The following is a 10,201-nucleotide window of genomic DNA, read 5'->3' as shown; positions in this document are numbered from 1 at the left end:
GTGGATTTATTTCCAGTGACGGTTTTGATTTTATACAAAGATCTTTGTCACAACTCTCTGGACTGTAGCCCACCAGGCTCCTCAGTCCATGGGATTCTCCAGGCAAGAATACTGGAGTGGGTTGCCATTTCTTTCTCCAGGGGATCTTCCCAACCCAGGGGTCGAACCCAGGTCTTTCGCATTGTGGGCAGACGCTTTAACCTCTGAGCCATGAGGGAAGCTATCGACTTCACCTTGTCATAACTCTCTTTCTTATAAGGATCCAAAATCATGTAATCAGTCTTAGTGAGAGATTAAAATGTAAGCATTCAAATCTTGATAGAGTAACCAGCTCTAAGTCTCACTCAGAACAAGCCACAATATATACCTAGGAAATTTCCTTTCCTAGTTTCTGGTTCATTTTTTGAGAGGAAGATCTTTGGGTTTTTCTCTGGCCAACTGAGCTATTCATTTGGAAGGAGTCTTTCAAATCTTCAGGGTTTCCAAGTAGTTTCTAGAATAAGGATTTTTGGCTATTTGTAAAAACAAACAAATAAAAAAAAAAACACAGCAAAACAGAAAACTTTTACTCTTCCCTTAGTTTTGAGAGGGTGTTCTCTGGGTTGTAGAGAGACTCTACTGAGTTGTGTGCCAGCTACTCTGGAAATGAACTGTGTCACCCTGGGGCAGCTCCTGGAAGCCTTGCCTCTGTGATGTGTTCTCACACTCCTGTCTACGGGTGGCTGGACAATGGTTTGTTGTGCAGTCACTCAGTCGTGTCTGACTCTTTTGCGACCCCATGGACTGTAGCCCTCCAGGCTCCTCTGTACATGGGATTTCCCAGGCAAGAATACTGGAGCGGATTGCCATTTCCTTCTCCAGGGGATCTTCCTGACCCCAGGATCAAACCTGTGTCTCCTGCATTGCAGGCAGATTCTTCTACCACTGAGGCACCAGGGAAGCCTGGACTGTGAGTGGGTATACTCAAACTGCGCCGACTAGATTCCTTTCTCTTGAAATTTTGAATTTTATATTCCAAACTACTGTTAGTCTTGCCCTCATGGTCCTGAGATAGTTCTTTTAACAAGCTCAGTCTCAGAGCTAGTTGTTAGTATACAGCTTAATAATATGATTATTATTTTTGCCAAAGCCTGCTGCCGTAAACAGTTTGGAGACCTGGTATATAATTGTGCCTAAAACAATGTGAATAGGTACCGTGAAACTAACTTTATTCAATACTAATTGGGAAGCGATTTTACAATTTTAATAAGGATAACACCGTGATTCTTCATGCTTACTTTCAAAGCAACTTTAATTTTATTATTTCCTCTCAACTATTTTGCAAAGAAAACTCTGGAGATGCCCAAATTCGTGATGATACAAAGGGCTCTTGAGATCCATAGAACGTGATGCTTTTTGTGTGGTCATCAGTTAAGGGCTCTACAATACAAGGAGAGTGACATGCAATTACACACATACACAGGATTATCCATTTGTAGTCTCTTGTGAGGGAAAATAGAAAACCTCTAAAGACAAAAGTAGTAAGTTAAAAATTATTAATGGTCATAATGAAATACTTTACATGTATTATCTACTTCTCCAATTATAAAGTAAGAGCAAATGAAAGCATGTCAATCCTCAATCTTAAGTGAATTATCCAAAATGACATCACTTATAGCTAGATGGTTCAGGAACATTATATCATATCTGTAGGATTAAAAAAACTCAAGTTCTTCCTACCGCATTACACCTCTCAACTGCCAAGGTGACCCTCAGGTGAATTACAACCTTCAAATTTCTCTATTTTATTTTCATTTTTTAATTAAAAATCCACAAAATTTAATTTTTCCATTGTAAGTGGTTGCCATTATAAGTTTTTCCTTGATAAGTAGCCTTACCTACTGCTATGACTTAGACAAACCAAATCAAAACAAAACAAAACCAAAACCCCTCCAAAAGCTAGTTTGAGCTTTTCTTTTTTTCAGAAGTTAATCCAAATACACTCCCATTATTACCTGCCTGTATCTTCTCCATCCACCAGTTTATAAACTCTATTTGGAGTTTAGCTTTTAAAAAGGCTACGCCTCAAGTAATTTTTTTTCAAAGAGGGAGAAATTTTTTTCTTAAAATTTCTCATCAAATAGTTCTGTTGCTTCTGATTGATTTCTATAAGAGAGCTTCTAGCCATTTTAATCACTTTTATATTCAGTGGAGATATTTATAAATAGGTCAACTTGGATATCATGTTAAATCTGTTTGAACCTATAGTTCTCAAACTTGAGTGGTTTAGTTGCTAAGTCATGTCCAGCTCTTTTCGACCTCATGGACTGTAGCCTGCCAGGCTCCTCTGTCCATGCAATTTTCCAGGCAAGAATACTGGAATGGCTTGCCATTTCCTTCTCCAGGGGATTACAGTCAGACTTTTTACCAGCTGAGCTACCAGGGAAGCCCATTATAACCTGGGAAGCTCAAAATCACTTGGAGGGCTTGTTAGACACGCCTCTTGGGCTCATCCTCAGAACTTCTGAAATGAGACTGAGAACTGGGATTTCCATAAAATTGCCAGGTGATGATAATTCTGCTGGCCTTGGAACCATATTTCTGGGTTTTCTGATATAAACTTATTTTAGCCTTATTGTAATTTTATTCTGCTATGTAGCAGAATCTGCATGCATTTCTAAATATATTTTTAATTAAAAGAAATTAGAACATTAATGTGAGAGTCATTGAAATTAATTATACCTATACAATCTTTTTTATAATATCCATCACCCATTCAGCCTCAGGATCCAAACAAATTAATTTTTCATCTTTCAATGTGACTCTGAAAAGAAAAGAGTATTTTGGTTAAATCATAACTGTATATAACTTAATAACACTTGAAATTTATTCATTACAATTTCTGTAACATGAAATTCATGTGCTTAAAATGAACACACAAATATTTAAACTAATTGTGTTATTAGAATGTGACTTTTAATCATATCAGTGTACATAACAATTTAAAAAAAAATCAACTAGAAGATAAATTTCCTAGAGTCTTTTGAGACATCAGCTGATAATCAGTGAACATTTACTAGACTTAAAATGCACAGGGTATAGTGTCAGACTCTGGAAATCTGCTTATAGAGGGTATCTTCCAGGCTGCCAGTTATCAACCACTTACTATGTACTCTTTATCAGTACACCTCTGCAAATTTGGTTAGATTTTAAGACTTCATTAAAGTCTCATTTATTATTGGGAGAGAGGAGGATACCATAAACTAGTTACTTAAATTTATTCTGCAGTTTTCAACTGCACTTAACAGAACAGCAAAGCTCCATCCCTTTGATGTTCGTTACATGAGGACCAGTTAAACCAGTCAGTCCTAAAGGAAATCAACCCTGAATATTCACTGGAGGGACTGATGCTAAAGCTGAGGCTTCAATACTTTGGCTACCTGGTGCAAAAAGCTGAGTCATTGGCAAAGAACCAGATGGTAGGAAAAATTGAAAGCAAAAGGAGAAATGGGCAGCAGAGAATGAAGTGGTTAGATAGCATCACTGACTCGATGGACATGAATCTGAGCAAACTCTGGGAGACAGTGGAAGAAAACAGAGCATGGCCTGCTGTAACCCAGGGCATCACAGAGAGTCGGACACAACTTAGGGACTGAACAACAACAGCAACATGAGGATCAGATCATAATAAAAATTGTAATGATAATAACATGATAATAACATAATAATTAATTACCAATACATTCAGTAAATTACCAATAAAAGGATAGCCACAAAACATCACATATGATAGTGAGAACTTGAAAGTATTGTATTGCCAAGACAAGAGAAAGTGGTAGTCGTTCAGTCTTGTCCAGCTCTTTGAGACTCCATGGACGGTAGCCCATCAGGCTACTTAGTCCATGGAATTCTCCAGGCAAGAATCCTGGAGTGGTTTGCCATACCCTTCTCCAGGACAAGGGTGCCTGCCATCACCACAGCCATCTCAACAAAACTAGAAAGAGTCATAAGATCTCCACAGGGGAAACTAAACTGCCGTTATTCCCATATGACAATGACAGACTTTATTTTGGGGGGCTCCAAAATCACTGTAGATGGTGACTGCAGCCATGAAATTAAAAGACGCTTACTCCTTAGAAGAAAAGTTATGACTAACCTAGATAGCATATTCAAAAGCAGAGACATTACTTTGGCGACAAAGATATGTATAATCAAAGCTATGATTTTTCTAGTAGTCATGTATGGATGTGAGAGTTGGACTCTAAAGAAGGCTGAACACTGAAGAATTGATGCTTTTGAACTGTGGTGTTGGAGAAGACTCTTGGAGAAGACACTTTGTCTGCAAGGAGATCAAACCAGTCAATTCTAAAGGAAATCAATCCTGAATATTCATTGGCAGGATGATGCTGAAGCTGAAACTCCAATACTTTGGCCACCTGATGCGAAGAGCCGACTCTTAAGAAAAGATCCTAATGCTGGGAAAGATTCAAGATAGGAGGAGAAGGGGACGAGATGGTTGGATGGCATCACTGACAAAATGGACATGAGTTTGAGCAAGCTCTGGGTAAAGGACAGGGAAGCCAGGTGTGCTGCAGTCCATGGAGTTGCAAAGAGTCAGACAAAACTGAGCGCCTGAATAACAGCATGAATAAAGTGCTGATGGTTGCAAAATCAGTACAATATTTTCTATCAAAATGCAAATAACAACTAAAATGTGAAATTTTATAAAGCTATCCTTTACAATAGGATCAAAAAGAAATAGCATTGCAGATTAGTGGGAAAATAATGATAATTTATTACGTAGTGCTGGAACATGGCAACCCACTCCAGTGTTCTTGCCTGGAGAATCCCAGGGAAGGGGGAGGCTGGTGGGCTGCCATATTTGGGGTCACACAGAGTCAGACACGACTGAAGTGACTTAGCAGCAGCAGCAGCAGCTGGAACAGTTGATGAACCATAAAAATAAAAATGGATAATTCCTTCACATCATATGCAAAAATTAATTCCAGGTGGATTAAAGTTTTAAATACAAAGGAAAAGACTAAAAAAAATTAGCAAACAGTATGGAAGAATATTTTTATGAACTCTGTGAAACAAAGTTTTTTTTAACTAAAACACTAAAAGTGCTAACCAGAAAAGGGAATGTTGCTAATCTAAAGCATATTAAAAATAAATCTATACTAATTGAAAGGACACCACAGAAAGAATAAAAACATGAACCAAAAATTGGAAAATGAGCTTTTCTATCCATAAATATGATGAGGGTTTAATATCCAGAATGTGTAAAGAACACCTGTGAGGCAATAAAGAAAAGGTTATTCATAAAGTTATTAAGAGAGTAGATCTGGAGAGTTCTCATCACAAATAAAAAACTATTTTTAATTTATCTATGAGATGATGGAGGCTAACTAAACTTATTGTAGTAATGATTTCACAATATATATAATTCAAACCATTATGCAGTACACCTTATATTTATAGTGACGTATGCTAATTATGTTTCAATAAAACTTGGGGAACAGTCACAAAAAAAAGACTTCTCCCTCTACATCTTCTCTACTTACATAATTTCTTTTCTGTTGCAGTGAGCACCTTCAGGGATTATCAAGACTTTTGCAATGAATTTGGGAGAAATAAAGTCAGATTGTGTCTGAATACACTGGCATCGCAGCTCTTGGCTCTCAGAGGGATCAGCTGTGTGAGAAAATAATAGTGAAACGCTAAGAACAAAGACAGCCGTGATGTTTATTCCTGACTTATGAAATCTGAGATCAATGCAGCAAGATACTCAACTCACCAAATACCACCAGAAATCTTTAGGGAGACAATCACATAAATATAATCATTTGCTATTGTTATGATCAATGAAACTATTGAATATCTACTATATTTTAGAAATGGGTAAATGTACTAGACCAATAATTTATTGCTTGAAGGCACATATGGTCAATAAGAAATGTTTAATGATAAAAATCAACTTCATTGCATTCTATAAAGTATTTTAAATACCAAAATTTCATGTGAATTCTATCAGTTGAAGGTGGCAATTTCCACCATTAAAATAAACGCCCTAAACCTTTTTGCAATGTGCTGCTGCTGCTTCTTGTTCAGTCTTTAAGTCCTGACTGACTCTTTGTAACCCCATGGACTGTAGCTCGCCAGCCTCCTCTGTCCGTGGGGTTTTCCAGGCAAGAATGTTGGCATGGGTAGCCATTCCCTTCTTCAGGGGATCTTCCTGACCCAGGGACCGAACCTGTGTCTCCTGCACTGGCAGGTGGATTCTTTACCACTGAGCCACCAGGGAAGCCCATGCTGCTGCTATCATCTTTAATAAGAAAAACACAGACCCTTACAGTGTACCCGTTTGCCAGTGCAGGAGACATGAGAGACATGTGCTCGCTCCCTGGGTCGGGAAAGTCCCCTGGAGAACGAAATGGCAACCCACTCCCCCATTCTTGCCTGGAGAATCCCATGGACAGAGGAGGCTGGTGGGCTACAGTTCGTAGTGTTGCAAAGAGTCAGACACAACTGAAGCGATGACTTAGAACGCACACGTGTGTGTGGGTATCCATAACGTCCTCAATATCAATTAATTAATTCAACAGACTTAAAACTTTTAACTCAACAGGAACTTCTTTGATATCCCACAATCTAAGTATATGTGCTGCTTAGGTTTTAATTTTATAGTTTCTACATTTCGCCCTAAAACCAGATTCAATCTCATTTGATTTGGAAACATTTGGGCTTCGAAGTTTTCCAAAGCCAAGAAGGAAAAGGAGAAAGCCGTAGTTTCTTACCAAAGAGGCCCAGGACAAGGATGGCCAACAGGAGGAATGTTTGTGAGCTCTCAGTAGCCATGTCTGTGCTTGATCTTGATCCTTGTTTGAATGGTAATGTCAATAGTGCAGCCTCTCTTATATGCTCTCTGTAACCATGGAAATTTTTTGTTGTTCTTGCACTCTCTTTCCGTGAAGAATAGAAGGAACAGTTTATTCAAGTGGCATATTTGTGACTTACAAGTCAATGAGGAAGCTGGGTTTGTTTTTCAAGCTTTGTTTTAACTGAGGGGTTTCAGGCATGAGGATGTACTGAATAGAAACATGAACCCATTATTCCCTGGGAGGGAAACTGCATGATTGTGAAGGGTTCAGGTTCAGTTATAATTAGTATACAAAATGGAATAATAAAAGATATCTATGCATCTTTTCAAAGGTCATGTTTGTACAATGTAGGAAATGAAGATGCTTTTCCTCCTCAAGTATTTACTTTTGGCTTTTGCGCCTATTCGCGTAATAGATTATAGGTTATAATAGATTCTTCCAAGCTCTAACTATACTCATAATGTGTGCATGCATGTGCGCTAAGTTCCCTCAGTCTTGTCCAACTCTCATCCCATGGGCTATAGCCCACCAGGCTCCTCTGTCCATTGTATTCTTCAGGGAAGAATCCTGGAGTGGGTTGCCACAAGGATCGAACCCAGGTCTCCCACACTGCAGGCAGATTCTTTACCACTTGGGCCACAAGGGGAGCCCTCAGTATCTTTAGAGTTACCCATACTTTAAGTACAGGGCTTCTCCATTGGCGCTAGTATACATAAAAATATATATATATATATATATATAAATAAATGAGCTGTATAGGATAATGAAGGTCATTTCTAAAACTGCTTAAGAAAAAAAAAAAAGAAGTGTATATATATATATGTAGTAACAAACCCAACACCAAAGCATTTGTTTCAGTTTCCTGGGGCTACCAAAAAAATGTACCACATACTATGTTGCTTTAGTTCAGTTCAGTCGCTCAGTCGTGTCCAACTCTTTGTGACCCCATGAATTGCAGCACCCCAGGCCTCCATGTCCATCACCAACTCCCAGAGTTCACTCAGATTCACGTCCATTGAGTCAGTGATGCCATCCACCATCTCATCCTCGGTCGTCCCCTTCTCCTCCTGCCCCCAATCCCTCCCAGCATCAGAGTCTTTTCCAATAAGTCAACTCTTCGCATGAGGTGGCCAAAGTACTGGAGTTTCAGCTTTAGCATCATTCCTTCCAAAGAAATCCCAGGGCTGATCTTCAGAATGGACTGGTTGGATCTCCTTGCAGTCCAAGGGACTCTCAGGAGTCTTCTCCAACACCACAGTTCAAAAGCATCAATTCTTTGGTGCTCAGCCTTCTTCACAGTCCAACTCTCACATCCATACATGACTACTGGAAAAACCATAGCCTTGACTAGATGGACCTTAGTCAGCAAAGTAATGTCTCTGCTTTTGAATATGCTATCTAGGTTGGTCATAACTTTTCTTCCAAGGAGTAAGCGTCTTTTAATTTCATGGCTGCAATCACCATCTGCAGTGATTTTGGAGCCCACAAAAATAAAGTCTGACACTGTTTCCACTGTTTCCCCATCTATTTCCCATGAATTGATGGACCGGATGCCATGATCTTCATTTTCTGAATGTTGAGCTTTAAGCCAACTTTTTCACTCTCCTCTTTCACTTTCATCAAGAGGCTTTTGAGTTCCTCTTCACTTTCTGCCATAAGGGTGGTGTCATCTGCATATCTGAGGTTATTGATATTTCTCCTGGCAATCTTGATTCCAGTTTGTGCTTCTTCCAGTCCAGCGTTTCTCATGATGTACTCTGCATAGAAGTTAAATAAGCAGGGTGACAATATACAGCTTTGACTTACTCCTTTTCCTATTTGGAACCAGTCTGTTGTTCCATGTCCAGTTCTAACTGTCGCTTCCTGACCTGCATACAGCAACAACAACAACTATGTTGCTGAGAAAACATAAATCTTTATCTCACTGTTTTGGAGCCTAGAAGTCGAAAATCATGGTGTTGGTAAGGTTGGTTCTTTCCTAGATCTGGGAGGGAAAAAGCTGTTTCAAGTGTCTTTCCTTGGCTTGGGGATGGTCATCTTCTTCACATGCTGTTTTCCTTGTGTGCACATCTAAGTTTTCCCTTTTTTGTGAAGACACCAGTCACATTGGATAACCTACCCCAGTAACCTGACTTTAGTTTAATTATTTCTGCAAAAACCTTATCTCCAAGTGAGGTATTGGGGGTTAGAATCTTAATCTATGAATTTGAAAGGTGGGGTAGGGGATGCCATTCAACCTGTAGCAACACTTAAGTGAAGAATCGGTGATTACTGAGGGCTAATATAGCCTGAAGCTAAACATAGTCTAATGAGAATGTTTGTTTTTCTGGCCAATTCTCATTGAAAAACCTGAAGGACTTTTGTTGGACACTATTTAAAGAGTAAAAACTGGGTTTTTGCTCTTGAGAATTTCATGGACTCTAAGGGGAAGCAGACGGTAAAGCGTCTGTCTACAATGCGGGAGACCCAGATTCGATCCCCGGGTTGGGAAGATCCCCTGGAAACGGAAACGGCAATCCACTTCAGGACTATTGCCTGGAAAATCCCAGGGACAGAGGAGCCTGGTAGGCTATAGCCCATGGGGTCGCAAAGAGTCGGACACGACTGAGCGACTTCACTTCAGACATGTAAACAGATTGAAGATGGTGATCTGTGTTATAATATACAGGTACCCTGGAGATAGTGGAGGGAGGACCTCCCCCTCAGAGCCAGGAAAGACTTTACAGTAGAGGCAACACTGGAGTTATTACAGATGAAAGGAAGCTCATGTTAACATATATTTGTGAAGGGTTGCTGTGCTCTGAATGCTTATGTCTCCCCCACAATTCACATGTTGGAATCCTAACCCCTAATGTGATGGTGTTAGGAGGTAGAAGTCTTTGGGAGGTGATTAGGTTATAAGTGTGGGGCCCTCATGAATGAGATTAGTATCCTCATAAAAGTGACCCCAGAGGGTTCTCTCATCCCTTATGTCATGTGAGGATACAGTCCAAAAGAGGTCCTTCACCCAGCTCTGCTGGCTTGGACTTCCTGACCTTGGACTTCCTGACCTTGGACTTCCAACCTCAAGAACTCTGTGAAATAACTATCTTTTGTTTATAAACCACCCAGTCGGTGGTGTTTTGTTACAGCTGCCCAAATGGACTCAGACAACAGTCTTGGCATGTTGAGAAAGTGGAGAAAAAATGCTATTTCAATACAATAACTTGACAACATGATCAGACTGTGGCCTTTTTACAAACCAAAAAGTTAAAAATAAGTTAGAAAAACTATTCAGACATAACCTTAATTTCTTTGAGTCTCATTTTTCTTCTACACTAAAATCACAAAATACTATATTA

General features: G+C 39.4%; 1 long non-coding RNA gene across 1 annotated transcript; it reads right to left on the bottom strand.

The window, feature by feature from the left end:
• Positions 1,310 to 6,856, bottom strand: LOC102178993. Its single transcript, XR_001295801.2, has 4 exons — positions 6,777 to 6,856; positions 5,544 to 5,673; positions 2,722 to 2,803; positions 1,310 to 1,419 (listed from the first exon to the last, which is right to left on the bottom strand). It is a non-coding gene; the product is annotated as an uncharacterized LOC102178993 (long non-coding RNA).

Source organism: Capra hircus, chromosome 6 (genome assembly GCF_001704415.2).
Source record: "Capra hircus breed San Clemente chromosome 6, ASM170441v1, whole genome shotgun sequence".
NCBI classification, from domain to species: domain Eukaryota; kingdom Metazoa; phylum Chordata; class Mammalia; order Artiodactyla; family Bovidae; genus Capra; species Capra hircus.
Note: the sequence above shows the minus strand (reverse complement) of the source record. Positions and strands in the feature narration are given on the sequence as shown.